Below are 12,721 nucleotides of genomic sequence, written 5' to 3'. Positions count from 1 at the left end.
ATTCTGAAGGTGATTCTGGAGGTGATTCTGGAGGTGATTCTGAAAGTGATTCTGGAGGTGATTCTGGAGGTGATCCTGGAGGTGATCCTGGAGGTGATCCTGGAGGTGATCCTGGAGGTGATCCTGGAGGTGATCCTGGAGGTGATTCTGGAGGTGATTCTGAAGGTGATTTTGAAGGTGATTCTGGAGGTGATTCTGAAGGTGATTCTGGAGGTGAGTCTGAAGGTGAGTCTGGAGGTGAGTCTGGAGGTGATTCTGGAGGTGATTCTGGAGGTGATTCTGAAGGCGATTCTGGAGGTGATTCTGGAGGTGATTCTGGAGGTGATTCTGAAGGTTATCCTGGAGGTGATCCTGAAGGTGATCCTGGAGGTGATCCTGGAGGTGATTCTGGAGGTGATTCTGGAGGTGATTCTGGAGGTGATTCTGGAGGTGATTCTGGAGGTGATTCTGAAGGTGATTCTGGAGGTGATCCTGGAGGTGATTCTGGAGGTGATTCTGAAAGTGATTCTGGAGGTGATTCTGAAGGTGATTCTGGAGGTGATTCTGGAGGTGATTCTGAAGGTAATTCTGGAGGTGATTCTGGAGGTGATTCTGAAAGTGATTCTGGAGGTGATTCTGAAGGTGATTCTGGAGGTGATTCTGGAGGTGATTCTGGAGGTGATTCTGGAGGTGATTCTGAAGGTGATTCTGGAGGTGATTCTGGAGGTGATTCTGAAGGTGATTCTGGAGGTGATTCTGAAGGTGATTCTGGAGGTGATTCTGAAAGTGATTCTGGAGGTGATTCTGGAGGTGATCCTGTAGGTGATCCTGGAGGTGATCCTGAAGGTGATCCTATAGGTGATCCTGTAGGTGATCCTGGAGGTGATCCTGGAGGTGATTCTGGAGGTGATTCTGAAAGTGATTCTGGAGGTGATTCTGAAGGTGATTCTGGAGGTGATTCTGGAGGTGATTCTGAAGGTGATTCTGGAGGTGATTCTGGAGGTGATTCTGGAGGTGATTCTGGAGGTGATTCTGGAGGTGATTCTGGAGGTGATTCTGGAGGTGATTCTGGAGGTGATTCTGAAGGTGATTCTGGAGGTGATTCTGGAGGTGATTCTGAAGGTGATTCTGGAGGTGATTCTGGAGGTGATTCTGAAAGTGATTCTGGAGGTGATTCTGGAGGTGATTCTGAAGGTGATTCTGGAGGTGATCCTGGAGGTGATTCTGGAGGTGATCCTGAAGGTGATCCTGTAGGTGATCCTGGAGGTGATCCTGGAGGTGATCCTGGAGGTGATTCTGGAGGTGATTCTGGAGGTGATTCTGAAGGTGATTTTGAAGGTGATCCTGGAGGTGATTCTGGAGGTGATTCTGGAGGTGATTCTGAAGGTGATTTTGAAGGTGATTCTGGAGGTGATTCTGAAGGTGATTCTGGAGGTGATTCTGGAGGTGATTCTGGAGGTGATTCTGAAGGTGATTCTGGAGGTGATTCTGAAGGTGATTCTGGAGGTGATTCTGAAAGTGATTCTGGAGGTGATTCTGAAGGTGATTCTGGAGGTGATTCTGAAGGTGATTCTGGAGGTGATTCTGGAGGTGATTCTGAAGGTGATTCTGGAGGTGATCCTGTAGGTGATCCTGGAGGTGATCCTGAAGGTGATCCTATAGGTGATCCTGTAGGTGATCCTGGAGGTGATCCTGGAGGTGATTCTGGAGGTGATTCTGAAAGTGATTCTGGAGGTGATTCTGAAGGTGATTCTGGAGGTGATTCTGGAGGTGATTCTGAAGGTGATTCTGGAGGTGATTCTGGAGGTGATTCTGGAGGTGATTCTGAAGGTGATTCTGGAGGTGATTCTGGAGGTGATTCTGGAGGTGATTCTGAAGGTGATTCTGGAGGTGATTCTGGAGGTGATTCTGGAGGTGATTCTGAAGGTGATTCTGGAGGTGATTCTGGAGGTGATTCTGAAGGTGATTCTGGAGGTGATTCTGGAGGTGATTCTGAAAGTGATTCTGGAGGTGATTCTGAAGGTGATTCTGGAGGTGATTCTGAAGGTGATTCTGGAGGTGATTCTGGAGGTGATTCTGAAAGTGATTCTGGAGGTGATTCTGAAGGTGATTCTGGAGGTGATTCTGGAGGTGATTCTGATAGTGATTCTGGAGGTGATTCTGGAGGTGATCCTGTAGGTGATCCTGGAGGTGATCCTGGAGGTGATCCTGGAGGTGATCCTGTAGGTGATCCTGGAGGTGATCCTGGAGGTGATTCTGGAGGTGATTCTGGAGGTGATTCTGAAGGTGATTTTGAAGGTGATTCTGGAGGTGATTCTGAAGGTGATTCTGGAGGTGAGTCTGAAGGTGAGTCTGGAGGTGAGTCTGGAGGTGATTCTGGAGGTGATTCTGGAGGTGATTCTGAAGGCGATTCTGGAGGTGATTCTGGAGGTGATTCTGGAGGTGATTCTGAAGGTGATCCTGGAGGTGATCCTGAAGGTGATCCTGGAGGTGATCCTGGAGGTGATTCTGGAGGTGATTCTGGAGGTGATTCTGGAGGTGATTCTGGAGGTGATTCTGAAGGTGATTCTGGAGGTGATCCTGGAGGTGATTCTGGAGGTGATTCTGAAAGTGATTCTGGAGGTGATTCTGAAGGTGATTCTGGAGGTGATTCTGGAGGTGATTCTGAAGGTAATTCTGGAGGTGATTCTGGAGGTGATTCTGAAAGTGATTCTGGAGGTGATTCTGAAGGTGATTCTGGAGGTGATTCTGAAGGTGATTCTGGAGGTGATTCTGGAGGTGATTCTGAAGGTGATTCTGGAGGTGATTCTGGAGGTGATTCTGGAGGTGATTCTGGAGGTGATTCTGAAGGTGATTCTGGAGGTGATTCTGGAGGTGATTCTGAAGGTGATTCTGGAGGTGATTCTGGAGGTGATTCTGAAAGTGATTCTGGAGGTGATTCTGGAGGTGATTCTGAAGGTGATTCTGGAGGTGATCCTGGAGGTGATTCTGGAGGTGATCCTGAAGGTGATCCTGTAGGTGATCCTGGAGGTGATCCTGGAGGTGATCCTGGAGGTGATTCTGGAGGTGATTCTGGAGGTGATTCTGAAGGTGATTTTGAAGGTGATCCTGGAGGTGATTCTGGAGGTGATTCTGGAGGTGATTCTGAAGGTGATTTTGAAGGTGATTCTGGAGGTGATTCTGAAGGTGATTCTGGAGGTGATTCTGGAGGTGATTCTGGAGGTGATTCTGAAGGTGATTCTGGAGGTGATTCTGAAGGTGATTCTGGAGGTGATTCTGAAAGTGATTCTGGAGGTGATTCTGAAGGTGATTCTGGAGGTGATTCTGAAGGTGATTCTGGAGGTGATTCTGGAGGTGATTCTGAAGGTGATTCTGGAGGTGATCCTGTAGGTGATCCTGGAGGTGATCCTGAAGGTGATCCTATAGGTGATCCTGTAGGTGATTCTGGAGGTGATTCTGAAGGTGATTTTGAAGGTGATTCTGGAGGTGATTCTGAAGGTGATTCTGGAGGTGATTCTGGAGGTGATTCTGGAGGTGATTCTGGAGGTGATTCTGGAGGTGATTCTGGAGGTGATTCTGAAGGTGATTCTGGAGGTGATTCTGAAGGTGATCCTGAAGGTGATCCTGAAGGTGATCCTGTAGGTGATCCTGGAGGTGATCCTGGAGGTGATCCTGGAGGTGATTCTGGAGGTGATTCTGAAGGTGATTTTGAAGGTGATTCTGGAGGTGATTCTGAAGGTGATTCTGGAGGTGATTCTGAAGGTGATTCTGGAGGTGATTCTGGAGGTGATTCTGAAGGTGATTCTGGAGGTGATTCTGGAGGTTATTCCTGAGGTGATTCTGAAGGTGATTCTGGAGGTGATTCTGGAGGTGAGTCTGAAGGTGATTCTGGAGGTGATTCTGGAGGTGAGTCTGAAGGTGATTCTGAAGGTGATTCTGGTGGTGATTCTGGAGGTGATTCTGGAGGTGATTCTGAAGGTGATTCTGTAGGTGATTCTGGAGGTGAGTCTGAAGGTGAGTCTGGAGGTGATTCTGGAGGTGATTCTGAAGGTGATCCTGAAGGTGATCCTGGAGGTGATCCTGGAGGTGATTCTGGAGGTGATTCTGGAGGTGATTCTGGAGGTGATTCTGGAGGTGATTCTGAAGGTGATTCTGGAGGTGATCCTGGAGGTGATTCTGGAGGTGATTCTGAAAGTGATTCTGGAGGTGATTCTGAAGGTGATTCTGGAGGTGATTCTGGAGGTGATTCTGAAGGTAATTCTGGAGGTGATTCTGGAGGTGATTCTTAAAGTGATTCTGGAGGTGATTCTGAAGGTGATTCTGGAGGTGATTCTGAAGGTGATTCTGGAGGTGATTCTGGAGGTGATTCTGGAGGTGATTCTGAAGGTGATTCTGGAGGTGATTCTGAAGGTGATTCTGGAGGTGATTCTGAAAGTGATTCTGGAGGTGATTCTGGAGGTGATCCTGTAGGTGATCCTGGAGGTGATCCTGAAGGTGATCCTATAGGTGATCCTGTAGGTGATCCTGGAGGTGATCCTGGAGGTGATTCTGGAGGTGATTCTGGAGGTGATTCTGAAGGTGATTTTGAAGGTGATTCTGGAGGTGATTCTGAAGGTGATTCTGGAGGTGATTCTGAAGGTGATTCTGGAGGTGATTCTGGAGGTGAGTCTGAAGGTGATTCTGGAGGTGATCCTGGAGGTGATTCTGGAGGTGATCCTGAAGGTGATCCTGTAGGTGATCCTGGAGGTGATCCTGGAGGTGATCCTGGAGGTGATTCTGGAGGTGATTCTGGAGGTGATTCTGAAGGTGATTTTGAAGGTGATCCTGGAGGTGATTCTGGAGGTGATTCTGGAGGTGATTCTGAAGGTGATTTTGAAGGTGATTCTGGAGGTGATTCTGAAGGTGATTCTGGAGGTGATTCTGGAGGTGATTCTGGAGGTGATTCTGAAGGTGATTCTGGAGGTGATTCTGAAGGTGATTCTGGAGGTGATTCTGAAAGTGATTCTGGAGGTGATTCTGAAGGTGATTCTGGAGGTGATTCTGAAGGTGATTCTGGAGGTGATTCTGGAGGTGATTCTGAAGGTGATTCTGGAGGTGATCCTGTAGGTGATCCTGGAGGTGATCCTGAAGGTGATCCTATAGGTGATCCTGTAGGTGATTCTGGAGGTGATTCTGAAGGTGATTTTGAAGGTGATTCTGGAGGTGATTCTGAAGGTGATTCTGGAGGTGATTCTGGAGGTGATTCTGGAGGTGATTCTGGAGGTGATTCTGGAGGTGATTCTGGAGGTGATTCTGAAGGTGATTCTGGAGGTGATTCTGAAGGTGATCCTGAAGGTGATCCTGAAGGTGATCCTGTAGGTGATCCTGGAGGTGATCCTGGAGGTGATCCTGGAGGTGATTCTGGAGGTGATTCTGGAGGTGATTCTGGAGGTGATTCTGGAGGTGATTCTGAAGGTGATTCTGGAGGTGATTCTGAAGGTGATCCTGAAGGTGATCCTGAAGGTGATCCTGTAGGTGATCCTGGAGGTGATCCTGGAGGTGATCCTGGAGGTGATTCTGGAGGTGATTCTGAAGGTGATTTTGAAGGTGATTCTGGAGGTGATTCTGAAGGTGATTCTGGAGGTGATTCTGAAGGTGATTCTGGAGGTGATTCTGGAGGTGATTCTGAAGGTGATTCTGGAGGTGATTCTGGAGGTTATTCCTGAGGTGATTCTGAAGGTGATTCTGGAGGTGATTCTGGAGGTGAGTCTGAAGGTGATTCTGGAGGTGATTCTGGAGGTGAGTCTGAAGGTGATTCTGAAGGTGATTCTGGTGGTGATTCTGGAGGTGATTCTGGAGGTGATTCTGAAGGTGATTCTGTAGGTGATTCTGGAGGTGAGTCTGAAGGTGAGTCTGGAGGTGATTCTGGAGGTGATTCTGAAGGTGATCCTGAAGGTGATCCTGGAGGTGATCCTGGAGGTGATTCTGGAGGTGATTCTGGAGGTGATTCTGGAGGTGATTCTGGAGGTGATTCTGAAGGTGATTCTGGAGGTGATCCTGGAGGTGATTCTGGAGGTGATTCTGAAAGTGATTCTGGAGGTGATTCTGAAGGTGATTCTGGAGGTGATTCTGGAGGTGATTCTGAAGGTAATTCTGGAGGTGATTCTGGAGGTGATTCTTAAAGTGATTCTGGAGGTGATTCTGAAGGTGATTCTGGAGGTGATTCTGAAGGTGATTCTGGAGGTGATTCTGGAGGTGATTCTGGAGGTGATTCTGAAGGTGATTCTGGAGGTGATTCTGAAGGTGATTCTGGAGGTGATTCTGAAAGTGATTCTGGAGGTGATTCTGGAGGTGATCCTGTAGGTGATCCTGGAGGTGATCCTGAAGGTGATCCTATAGGTGATCCTGTAGGTGATCCTGGAGGTGATCCTGGAGGTGATTCTGGAGGTGATTCTGAAAGTGATTCTGGAGGTGATTCTGAAGGTGATTCTGGTGGTGATTCTGGAGGTGATTCTGGAGGTGATTCTGAAGGTGATTCTGTAGGTGATTCTGGAGGTGAGTCTGAAGGTGAGTCTGGAGGTGATTCTGGAGGTGATTCTGGAGGTGATTCTGGAGGTGATTCTGGAGGTGATTCTGAAGGTGATTCTGGAGGTGATTCTGGAGGTGATTCTGAAGGTGATCCTGGAGGTGATCCTGAAGGTGATCCTGTAGGTGATCCTGGAGGTGATCCTGGAGGTGATCCTGGAGGTGATTCTGGAGGTGATTCTGGAGGTGATTCTGAAGGTGATCCTGAAGGTGATCCTGGAGGTGATCCTGGAGGTGATCCTGGAGGTGATTCTGGAGGTGATTCTGGAGGTGATTCTGAAGGTGATTTTGAAGGTGATTCTGGAGGTGATTCTGAAGGTGATTCTGGAGGTGATTCTGAAGGTGATTCTGGAGGTGATTCTGGAGGTGAGTCTGAAGGTGATTCTGAAGGTGATTCTGGAGGTGATTCTGGAGGTGAGTCTGAAGGTGATTCTGAAGGTGATTCTGGTGGTGATTCTGGAGGTGATTCTGGAGGTGATTCTGAAGGTGATTCTGTAGGTGATTCTGGAGGTGAGTCTGAAGGTGAGTCTGGAGGTGATTCTGGAGGTGATTCTGGAGGTGATTCATGCCGGCGCGTCTTTCACGGCGCCGCCCGCAGTGAAGAGCGTGACGACAGTGTGACGTTGGGCCATAAACTGACCACCGGCTTTTACGCCGTCTGAGTTTAGAGAAGCTAAAAGTGGCATCGTGACGTTGTCTATTCTGGCGTTAAGAAGCTATGAAAGTGTCAGTGCTGCTGCTATGTTGTTAGCTACTGGAGTATTTGCAGTATTTGTAGTTAAGAGAGTAACTTCAGCAAAGAGATTATTTTGTTTGTTGTCTTGATGTTGAATTGTATTAGATTGTTAACATTGTCAAATCACGTGATATTTAGGTGATAAGTAAAACGTAAAGTGTGGTTGTATAAGACTTTTTTGTGTTAAAGGTGGAATGGCTGATTTTTTTCAGCACATTTTTTATCATATTTCCTCGTGGCGTGGATAAATCATTTGTCCTGCCACGTATCAATCATAAAACGCACCTACCGCTCACCTGCAGCCGCGTCAGGCTCGTCCCCACGATTCCGCGTGTCTAAGCGCATGGATCTCTCATAATATAGTTCCCTCAGTGTACGGGGCAAAATGAAGACGGAGAAAGACAGTTCGAGCTGACGCAGAAGTGGACAGAAATCTACGGGAGACGAGCGATGCGATGCGCTCTTTCGCGCTAATAAACAAACGCACGTGTGTGTTGTATCAGTCCACACGGGGGAGTGCGCATGTGCACTTCCGCCTGCGTTCTCAAATCGCCGAAAAATCGTCCATTGCGTCTTTAAGTCTTTTATATTTGATTGTATATTTTATTATTCTCCTGCTGTTTTTGTACTTTGAATTTCTACGTTTGACAATTTAAGTCTACTTTTGAGTCTAAGAACTCTATTCAAAGTGGTTAGTAATATTAAAAAATGTATCAAACTTTGCTGTGAACAAACCACCTGATCGGCCCGCTCCACTGCACAATCCCCAAAGATCTTTGCCTTTTTCTTCCCGTCAGACACTTTTAGAATGTCACTCCAAACTTGAAAAAGCCCTGATTTAGTTTCTTTTGATGTTTACTCGACGTTTACTTGTGTTCTTATTTAGATTTTTGCTCGTCGTGATCTGCACTATTTTTTGTCGTATTCTATGTTTATTCCTTTAAAGTAATTGATAAAGCACATCATTATTTTTAATATCTGAAAAAACTCATTTGATCATTTGAGGAAATCTATTGTGTTTGAAATGGTGTCATTTTATTGTGTTTTTCACTGAGCTGTTGTTAATAATGAGTTAAGTTAATCGTGATGCAATGAGTACGTTTTTACCTGTTGTGTTCACCTGAAGAAACCTAATTTAAAGCTAACACTAAACTAAACCTAACCTAAACTAATCTAACTTAACCCTAACCCTAAACCTCAACTTAAACCTAACTAAACCTAAGCCTAAACTAAACTAAACTAAACCAAACCTAAACTGAAGTAAAAACTAAACTAAACTAAACATAACCTAACCCTAAACTAAGCCTAAACCTCAACTTAAACCTAAACTAAACCTAAGCCTAAACTAAACTAAACTAAACCAAACCTAAACTGAAGTAAAAAACTAAACTAAACTAAACTAAACCTAACCTAACCCTAAACTAAGCCTAAACTAAACTTAACCTAACCCTAAACTAAACTTAAACTAAACCTAAGCCTAAACTAAACTAAGCCTAAACTAAACTAAAATAGAAAAAAACTAAACTAAACTAAACCTAACCTAACCCTAAACTAAACCTAAGCTTAAACTAAACTAAGCCTAAACTAAACCTAACCAACCCTAAACTAAACTAAGCCTAAACTAAACTAAGCCTAAACTAAACTAAACCTAACCAACCCTAAACTAAACTAAGCTTAAACTAAACCTAAGCTAAACCTAACCAAACCTAAACTAAACTAAGCCCAAACTAAACTGAAACTAAACTAAACTAAACCTAACCAACCCTAAACTAAACTAAACCAAACCTAAACTGAAGTAAAAACTAAACTAAACTAAACCTAACCTAACCCTAAACTAAGCCTAAACCTCAACTTAAACCTAAACTAAACCTAAGCCTAAACTAAACTAAACTAAACCAAACCTAAACTGAAGTAAAAAACTAAACTAAACTAAACTAAACCTAACCTAACTCTAAACTAAGCCTAAACTAAACTTAACCTAACCCTAAACTAAACTTAAACTAAACCTAAGCCTAAACTAAACTAAGCCTAAACTAAACTAAAATAGAAAAAAACTAAACTAAACTAAACCTAACCTAACCTAACCCTAAACTAAACCTAAGCTTAAACTAAACTAAGCCTAAACTAAACTAAACCTAACCAACCCTAACCTAAACTAAGCCTAAACTAAACTAAGCCTAAACTAAACTAAACCTAACCAACCCTAAACTAAACTAAGCTTAAACTAAACCTAAACCTAACCAAACCTAAACTAAACTAAGCCTAAACTAAACCGAAACTAAACTAAACTAAACCTAACCAACCCTAAACTAAACTAAACTAAACTAAACTAAACTAAGCCTAAACTAAACTAAACTAAACTAAACTAAACTAAACCTAAACCTAAACCTAAACTCAACCTAACCTAACCTAACCCTAAGCTTAGACTAAACCTAAGCTAATTTAAACCTGATCTAAACTAAGGATGCGTTTGCACTTGTGGTTTGGTTCTGATTTGAGCCCAGTTTAATTCAGATGTAGACCTGGTTCAGACCTGGTTCAGACCTGGTTCAGACCCGGTTCAGACCTGGTTCAGACCCGGTTCAGACCTGGTTCAGACCTGGTTCAGTCCTGGTTCAGACCATGTTTAGGTCTGGGTTAATTTCTAGTTTAGTCCCAAATGTAACGTGGTGTTTAACTAAATTAGACCTCACTAGACTTAAGTTGAATTGACTTAACCTTAACTTTAATTTAATTCAATTTAATTATTCATGAACAATTATTGATAAATCCTTCACTGCATGTCATTTTGAGGAGGACTTTGACCCATTCAAACACAGTACAATGAGTTCAGAATGGTTTATTGCTATGGCAACGGTCCAAATTTGACTTAAATGAAAAAAAAAAATACCTTTAGTCGTCCCACAAACGAAGTAAAAGGAACGTCCTTCATTCAAACGACATCTTACTTGTTATATATTTGAACAAGTACATCATTTAAAGTACCCAGTTAAAGCTCCGCCTCCTCCACGTCGTGCGTCCATCTTGTTTCCATCGAGCGGAAAGAGCGAGCTGGACAGTCTGGAACCCGGATCGCCAGCCAGTGATTTATGACCCCACTGAGTTTCGTAATGCTGCCATCGCTCTGCTCCAAAACAAATACATAACGCTGACAGTCAGACGCTGAAATCCGACAAACCTGGCAACCTCGCGGAAACCCTCCTTTGGCTCCACGGTCGCTGGACGTGCGCTCGGGCCCTGAAAAGTGCTGGAAATGATCGCTTAATGAGGGCTGTTGACATTGACATTAGCTCATAAGACACATTTATACGTCGTTTCAAGTTGTTACGATCGTCAGGGCTTTTCGCCGGCGTCGGCCAAATCGTTGACAGGGTCTGGCTCCGTGTGTGGAGTGCACTGTACAAAACAGCGAGGAATGATAAAAGTGCCAGAGGAGGGGCCAGCAGTGTAAATAACTCCTATTTAATTATCTGTGACTGACTTATGGGCTGTGTGGAATGGGAATATGGGGGCCCGAGGCGGGGGTCTGTTGTGCGTTTTGTGTTAGCTGTAATAAAAGTCAAAGGAAAGAGGTGGATAGGACAGTTTGATGGGGTGTAGCCGACGTGGCATTTAGAGCCAAACACTTGGAAAGAGCCAGGCTGGCAACAGAGCGGCCGGGATACAGTGGAAACTTCTGACACTCGCATCAAACTGAAAATGTTATGTAAAACCCAAAAACCTGAGTGTAAAACTGTACACAGAATACTGCTTATTAAGTGTGGGTAATGTGGAGAAAAATGTATATCAGTATTTTTTATTTTTTTTGAGTTGGATCATAATTTAATTTTTTTATTACAAATCGTGGTTACTTTATAAATGCTGTTAAAGGACAAATATTGTGCATTGTTTGTATAGTTATTGTCATTTAAACGTGCTCTTTAGTGCTGTTACTTTACATCTCATGATTTAAAACTAAAAAATGATAATTGTTTACAAAAACAAAATGGCTTCATGTCACTCTGTCTTTTCCCACACCAGGAACTGACTTTTGGGCTCCATCTGCTGGCTGCAGGGGGAATTGAATAGGTAAGATGAACAAATCCTGGCTTGCCTCTGTCATTTTTTAATATCAGAAATGCTCAGAACATTGTGATGATTTAACTGCATTAAATAGAGGAATTTTGAATCACACAATGACGATATGAAGCAGATGCTGAGCTCACGACGTCTCCCAGTCTCTGCTGCATATTACTTGTCTCTATTGAGTTTTTGTAAATATTGTGCTACAGAAGAATTACATTCTGAAACCCAAACTTCCTGTTCTGTCAGAAGGTGAAACCACACGGTTGATTTGATATGGACAATTGCTGTTTCCTAAATTTCCTAAATTTTGACAGGAATTAAACTGTCTCCACTTGCAATTATTAGCACCTCACAGCAGCACCTCACAGAAGCACCTCACAGCAGCACCTCACAGCAGCACCTCACAGCAGCACCTCACAGCACCACCTCACAGCACCACCTCACAGCACCACCTCACAGCACCACCTCACAGCAGCACCTCACAGCACCACCTCACAGCAGCACCACCACCTCACAGCAGCACCTCACAGCAGCACCTCACAGCAGCACCACCACCTCACAGCAGCACCTCACAGCACCACCTCACAGTACCACCTCACAGCAGCACCACCACCTCACAGCAGCACCTCACAGCAGCACCTCACAGCAGCACCTCACAGCACCACCTCACAGCAGCACCTCACAGCACCACCTCACAGCACCACCTCACAGCACCACCTCACAGCAGCACCTCACAGCACCACCTCACAGCACCACCTCACAGTACCACCTCACAGCAGCACCACCACCTCACAGCAGCACCTCACAGCAGCACCTCACAGCAGCACCTCACAGCACCACCTCACAGTACCACCTCACAGCAGCACCACCACCTCACAGCAGCACCTCACAGCAGCACCTCACAGCAGCACCTCACAGCACCACCTCACAGCAGCACCTCACAGCACCACCTCACAGCACCACCTCACAGCACCACCTCACAGCAGCACCTCACAGCACCACCTCACAGCACCACCTCACAGTACCACCTCACAGCAGCACCACCACCTCACAGCAGCACCTCACAGCAGCACCTCACAGCAGCACCTCACAGCACCACCTCACAGCAGCACCTCACAACACCACCTCACAGCACCACCTCACAGCACCACCTCACAGCAGCACCTCACAGCACCACCTCACAGCACCACCTCACAGTACCACCTCACAGCAGCACCTCACAGCAGCACCTCACAGCAGCACCTCACAGCAGCACCACCTCACAGCAGCACCTCACAGCAGCACCTCACAGCAGCACCTCACAGCAGCACCACCTCACAGCAGCACCTCACAGCAGCACCTCACAGTACCACCTCACAGCAGCACCTCACAGCAGCA

Source organism: Eucyclogobius newberryi, unplaced genomic scaffold (genome assembly GCF_026437365.1).
Source record: "Eucyclogobius newberryi isolate DKJ021-1_F unplaced genomic scaffold, fEucNew1.0.hap1 SCAF_6, whole genome shotgun sequence".
NCBI lineage: Eukaryota > Metazoa > Chordata > Actinopteri > Gobiiformes > Gobiidae > Eucyclogobius > Eucyclogobius newberryi.
This window is presented reverse-complemented; position numbering follows the sequence as displayed.